Source organism: Mustelus asterias, unplaced genomic scaffold, assembly GCF_964213995.1.
Source record: "Mustelus asterias unplaced genomic scaffold, sMusAst1.hap1.1 HAP1_SCAFFOLD_2603, whole genome shotgun sequence".
NCBI lineage: Eukaryota > Metazoa > Chordata > Chondrichthyes > Carcharhiniformes > Triakidae > Mustelus > Mustelus asterias.
The window spans coordinates 35,001-42,076 of NW_027592548.1; positions in this window are offsets into that span (position 1 = coordinate 35,001).

Sequence of the window (7,076 nt, forward strand, 5' to 3'; positions counted from 1 at the left end):
TCCTGGGTACTTTCAAACTGACACCGCTAGCCAAAAAATGTTCTGAAAAACGAGTTCCCGAAAATCCCCGGGCACCCCGCCAACCCCCCCTGCCAGAAAATGCAGGTGTCCACCTCGGCGGGGTGCGGCCCGGTAGTCCTACCGAGAATGAGGCCTGGGGGGCCCGCAAAACGGGTCAATCGCAACTCCATGCGGGCTACCGGCGGCAACTCATTAACCAGCCTCCGGACACTTGTGCCAGAAAATGCAGGTGCCCACCTCGGCGGGACGGATCCACCAACCTCTGCGGGAAACCATGCACCGAGCCTGGCGACCGCCGACCGGATCTGACTTCATAGACTTCCGTCTGTGCTCACATTTTTGCTCTGCGGGCACAGGGAGCCTCCAAGTCGGCAGCACAACCGCACCCTCGGGTGCTGGCTTTTCACTGGTTCACCATTTACTGCCGGCTCACACCTGGGCCACCCTCCCGTGGCCAGAGCCTGAGCCTAGTGCGGCTTAATCTCCCACCGTGCCCCGTTTGATGGACCCTCTCTGCGGCCAGAGGCTAAGTCAAGTTCGGCTAACTCTGCCACCGTGCCCGTCGTCTGGACCATCTCTCTTGCCAGAGACTAAGTCCAGTTTGGTTAATGATTTACCAGAGCTCCGTTCAGCGCGGCCGATGGTCTCAACCATTCCTGCCGCCGGCGGAGCTCCACCCGGGGCTGCAACCGGGTGAGGTCCGGGGCCCTCGGTCGTGCCCGTCGGCTGGACCATCTCTCTTGCCAGAGACTAAGTCCAGTTTGGTTAATGATTTACCAGAGCTCCGTTCAGCGCGGCCGATGGTCTCAACCATTCCGGCCGCCGGCGGAGCTCCACCCGGGGCTGCAACCGGGTGAGGTCCGGGGCCCTCGGTCGTGCCCGTCGGCTGGACCATCTCTCTTGCCAGAGACTAAGTCCAGTTTGGTTAATGATTTACCAGAGCTCCGTTCAGCGCGGCCGATGGTCTCAACCATTCCGGCCGCCGGCGGAGCTCCACCCGGGGCTGCAACCGGGTGAGGTCCGGGGCCCTCGGTCGTGCCCGTCGGCTGGACCATCTCTCTTGCCAGAGACTAAGTCCAGTTTGGTTAATGATTTACCAGAGCTCCGTTCAGCGCGGCCGATGGTCTCAACCATTCCGGCCGCCGGCGGAGCTCCACCCGGGGCTGCAACCGGGTGAGGTCCGGGGCCCTCGGTCGTGCCCGTCGGCTGGACCATCTCTCTTGCCAGAGACTAAGTCCAGTTTGGTTAATGATTTACCAGACCTCCGTTCAGCGCGGCCGATGGTCTCAACCATTCCGGCCGCCGGCGGAGCTCCACCCGGGGCTGCAACCGGGTGAGGTCCGGGCCCTCGGTCGTGCCCGTCGGCTGGACCATCTCTCTTGCCAGAGACTAAGTCCAGTTTGGTTAATGATTTACCAGACCTCCGTTCAGCGCGGCCGATGGTCTCAACCATTCCGGCCGCCGGCGGAGCCCCACCCGGGGCTGCAGCCGGGTGAGGTCCGGGCCCTCGGTCGTGCCCGTCGGCTGGACCATCTCTCTTGCCAGAGACTAAGTCCAGTTTGGTTAATGATTTACCAGACCTCCGTTCAGCGCGGCCGATGGTCTCAACCATTCCGGCCGCCGGCGGAGCCCCACCCGGGGCTGCAGCCGGGTGAGGTCCGGGCCCTCGGTCGTGCCCGTCGGCTGGACCATCTCTCTTGCCAGAGACTAAGTCCAGTTTGGTTAATGATTTACCAGACCTCCGTTCAGCGCGGCCGATGGTCTCAACCATTCCGGCCGCCGGCGGAGCCCCACCCGGGGCTGCAACCGGGTGAGGTCCGGGCCCTCGCTCGAGGGGAAGGCACCCCCGGCCGCGGCCGGTGCCCAGGCCGCCGCTTTTCCGACGGCCGAAAAAGTCGGAAAAACGGCCGAAAATCCGGGGAAATACTAGCCCAATCTGGCCGAACGGCCGTCGGGGCGGCGGGCCCGGTGCGGTCCCGGCAGACCTGGGGGCTCGAGCGGGGCCCTGCTTCGATTTTCCTCCTTCAATGCAGCAAACTCAAAACTGGTTAATGAGTTGCCACATGTCATTGCCATCGCCTTCCTGCTATTCTGCAGGTACCCCGCCAACCCCCCGTGCCAGAAAATGCAAGTGGCCACCTCGGCGGGGTGTGCCCCGGTAGTCCTACCGGGGAAGGGGCCCGGAGGCCCCGCAAAACGGTTCAATCTCAACTCCATCCCCACTTCCGGGGGTAACTGGTTAACCAGCCTCGGGACTCCCCTGCCAGAAAATGCGAGTGGCCACCTCGGCGGGACGGATCCGCCGAGCTCTGCGGGAAACCGTGCACCCTGCCCCGCCACCACCGACCGGATCTGACTTCATAGAGCTCCGTGCGGCTCCCATTTTTGCTCTGCGGGGCCAGGGAGCCTCCGAATCGGAAGGACTACCGCCATCGCGGGTGCATCACTGCTGCCGGGTGGCCACGGCCTGCCAGCCCTCACCTGGACCCCCCCTCCTGCGCCAGGGGCCAAGTCCAGTTTGGTTAATGAGTTACCCGAGCTCCGTTCAGCGCGGCCGATGGTCTCAACCATTCCGGCCGCCGGCGGAGCTCCTCCGGGGCTGCAAACGGGTGAATTCCGGGCCCTCGCTCGAGGGGAAGGCACCCCCGGCCGCGGCCGGTGGCCAGGCCGCCGCTTTTCCGACGTCCGAAAAAGTCGGAAAAACGGCCAAAAATCCGGAGAAATACTAGCCCATTCTGGCCGAACGGCCGTCGGGGCGGCGGCCCGGTGCGGTCCCGGCAGACCTGGGGGCTCGAGCGGGGCCCTGTTTCGATTTTCCGCCTTCAATGCAGCAAAGTCAAAACTGGTTAATGAGTTGCCACATGTCATTGCCATCGCCTTCCTGCTATTCTGCAGGTACCCCGCCAACCCACCGTGCCAGAAAATGCAAGTGTCCACCTCGGCGGGAACACCTCCGGTAGTCATGCCGCCGAAGAGGTCCCGACGGCGGCATGAGGGGGTCAAATCCATCCCGATGGGGACCGACGGTTCTTTTTAAAAACGCGTTTTTTCGCGATTTCAACGGCCGGGCCGCCTCGCCCCGGGTCGCCACGACCCCGAACCGCCACCCGCCGGTCGCCGAAGCCGATAGAGCGCCGCCTACCGGTCATCAAATAATTGGTTAATGAGTTCCCCCGAAGTTGGTTAATGTTTTCCCGGCTGTTGCTTAGTCTGATCCCCGCAGCTCCTGATACTAAGGGCAGCTGCTTAATGTACTGCCCCCTGTTGGACAATGGCTTCCCCGCCGTTGGTTGATGCTTTACCCGCCTCTGGTGGATGTTTTCCCGAAACTGGTTAATGAGTTCCCACGAAACTGGTTAATGAGTTCCCACGAAGTTGTTTTCCCCGCTGCTGGTTCATTTGCACCCCGCTGCTCCTGATACTAAGGGCAGCTGCTTAATGTGCTCCCCCTGTTGGACGAAGGCTTCCCCGCCGTTGGTTGATGCTTTCCCCGCCTCTGGTTGATGTTTTCCCGAAACTGGTTAATGAGTTCCCCCGAAACTGGTTAATGAGTTCCCACGAAACTGGTTAATGAGTTCCCCCGCGGTTGGTTGATCTTTTCCCGGCTGTTGCTTAATCTGATCCCCGCTGCTCCTGATACTTAGGGCAGCTGCTTAATGTACTGCCCCCTGTTGGACAATGGCTTCCCCGCCGTTGGTTGATGCTTTACCCGCCTCTGGTGGATGTTTTCCCGAAACTGGTTAATGAGTTCCCACGAAACTGGTTAATGAGTTCCCACGAAGTTGTTTTCCCCGCTGCTGGTTCATTTGTACCCCGCTGCTCCTGAGACTAAGGGCAGCTGCTTAATGTGCTCCCCACTGTTGGACAAAGGCTTCCCGGCCGTTGGTCGATGCTTTCCCCGCCTTTGGTGGAGGATTTCCCGAAACTGGTTAATGAGTTCCCCAGAAACTGGTTAATGAGTTCCCACGAAACTGGTTAATGAGTTCCCCCGCGGTTGGCTGATCTTTTCCCGGGCTGTTGCTTAATCTGATCCCCGCGGCTCCTGATACTAAGGGCAGCTGCTTAATGTGCTCCCCACTGTAGGGACAATGGCTTCCCCGCCGTTGGTTGATGCTTTCCCCGCCTCTGGTTGATGTTTTCCCGAAACTGGTTAATGAGTTCCCACGAAACTGGTTAATGAGTTCCCACGAAGTTGCTTTCCCCGCTGCTGGTTCATTTGTACCCCGCTGCTCCTGATACTAAGGGCAGCTGCTTAATGTACTTCCCCCTGTTGGACAATGGCTTCCCCGCCGTTGGTTGATGCTTTCCCCGCCTTTGGTGGACGTTTTCCCGAAACTGGTTAATGAGTTCCCACGAAACTGGTTAATGAGTTCCCACGAAGTTGTTTTCCCCGCTGCTGGTTCATTTGTACCCCGCTGCTCCTGATACTAAGGGCAGCTGCTTAATGTGCTCCCCCCTGTTGGACAATGGCTTCCCCGCCGTTGGTGCATGTTTTCCCCGCCTTTGGTGGAAGTTTTCCCGAAACTGGTTAATGAGTTCCCACGAAACTGGTTAATGAGTTCCCACGAAGTTTTTTTCCCCGCTGCTGGTTCATTTGTACCCCGCTGCTCCTGATACTAAGGGCAGCTGCTTAATGTGGCTCCCCCCTGTTGGACAATGGCTTCCCCGCCGTTGGTGCATGTTTTCCCGCCTTTGGTGGAAGTTTTCCCGAAACTGGTTAATGAGTTCCCACGAAACTGGTTAATGAGTTCCCCCGCGGTTGGCTGATCTTTTCCCGGCTGTTGCTTACTCTGATCCCCGCTGCTCCTGATACTAAGGGCAGCTGCTTAATGTGCTCCCGTCTGTTGGACAATGGCTTCCCCGCCGTTGGTTGATGCTTTCCCCGCCTTTGGTGGACGTTTTCCCGAAACTGGTTAATGAGTTCCCACGAAACTGGTTAATGAGTTCCCACGAAACTGGTTAATGAGTTCCCACGAAGTTGTTTTCCCGCTGCTGGTTCATTTGCACCCCGCTGCTCCTGATACTAAGGGCAGCTGCTTAATGTGCTCCCCCCTGTTGGACGAAGGCTTCCCCGCCGTTGGTTGATGCTTTCCCGCCTCTGGTTGATGTTTTCCCGAAACTGGTTAATGAGTTCCCCCGAAACTGGTTAATGAGTTCCCACGAAGCTGTTTTCCCCGCTGCTGGTTCATTTGTACCCCGCTGCTCCTGATACTAAGGGCAGCTGCTTAATGTGCTCCCGCCTGTTGGACAATGGCTTCCCCGCCGCTGGTTGATGTTTTCCCCGCCTTTGGTGGAAGGTTTCCCGAAACTGGTTAATGAGTTCCCCCGAAACTGGTTAATGAGTTCCCACGAAACTGGTTAATGAGTTCCCCCGCGGTTGGCTGATCTTTTCCCGGCTGTTGCTTAATCTGATCCCCGCTGCTCCTGATACTTAGGGCAGCTGCTTAATGTACTGCCCCCTGTTGGACAATGGCTTCCCCGCCGTTGGTTGATGCTTTCCCCGCCTCTGGTGGATGTTTTCCCGAAACTGGTTAATGAGTTCCCACGAAACTGGTTAATGAGTTCCCACGAAGTTGTTTTCCCCGCTGCTGGTTCATTTGTACCCCGCTGCTCCTGAGACTAAGGGCAGCTGCTTAATGTGCTCCCCACTGTTGGACAAAGGCTTCCCGGCCGTTGGTCGATGCTTTCCCCGCCTTTGGTGGAGGATTTCCCGAAACTGGTTAATGAGTTCCCCAGAAACTGGTTAATGAGTTCCCACGAAACTGGTTAATGAGTTCCCCCCGGGTTGGCTGATCTTTTCCCGGCTGTTGCTTAATCTGATCCCCGCGGCTCCTGATACTAAGGGCAGCTGCTTAATGTGCTCCCCACTGTAGGACAATGGCTTCCCCGCCGTTGGTTGATGCTTTCCCGCCTCTGGTTGATGTTTTCCCGAAACTGGTTAATGAGTTCCCACGAAACTGGTTAATGAGTTCCCACGAAGTTGCTTTCCCCGCTGCTGGTTCATTTGTACCCCGCTGCTCCTGATACTAAGGGCAGCTGCTTAATGTACTTCCCCCTGTTGGACAATGGCTTCCCCGCCGTTGGTTGATGCTTTCCCCGCCTTTGGTGGACGTTTTCCCGAAACTGGTTAATGAGTTCCCACGAAACTGGTTAATGAGTTCCCACGAAGTTGTTTTCCCCGCTGCTGGTTCATTTGTACCCCGCTGCTCCTGATACTAAGGGCAGCTGCTTAATGTGCTCCCCCCTGTTGGACAATGGCTTCCCCGCCGTTGGTGCATGTTTTCCCCGCCTTTGGTGGAAGTTTTCCCGAAACTGGTTAATGAGTTCCCACGAAACTGGTTAATGAGTTCCCACGAAGTTTTTTTCCCCGCTGCTGGTTCATTTGTACCCCGCTGCTCCTGATACTAAGGGCAGCTGCTTAATGTGCTCCCCCCTGTTGGACAATGGCTTCCCCGCCGTTGGTGCATGTTTTCCCCGCCTTTGGTGGAAGTTTTCCCGAAACTGGTTAATGAGTTCCCACGAAACTGGTTAATGAGTTCCCCCGCGGTTGGCTGATCTTTTCCCGGCTGTTGCTTACTCTGATCCCCGCTGCTCCTGATACTAAGGGCAGCTGCTTAATGTGCTCCCGTCTGTTGGACAATGGCTTCCCCGCCGTTGGTTGATGCTTTCCCGCCTTTGGTGGACGTTTTCCCGAAACTGGTTAATGAGTTCCCACGAAACTGGTTAATGAGTTCCCACGAAACTGGTTAATGAGTTCCCACGAAGTTGTTTTCCCCGCTGCTGGTTCATTTGCACCCCGCTGCTCCTGATACTAAGGGGCAGCTGCTTAATGTGCTCCCCCCTGTTGGACGAAGGCTTCCCCGCCGTTGGTTGATGCTTTCCCCGCCTCTGGTTGATGTTTTCCCGAAACTGGTTAATGAGTTCCCCCGAAACTGGTTAATGAGTTCCCACGAAGCTGTTTTCCCCGCTGCTGGTTCATTTGTACCCCGCTGCTCCTGATACTAAGGGCAGCTGCTTAATGTGCTCCCGCCTGTTGGACAATGGCTTCCCCGCCG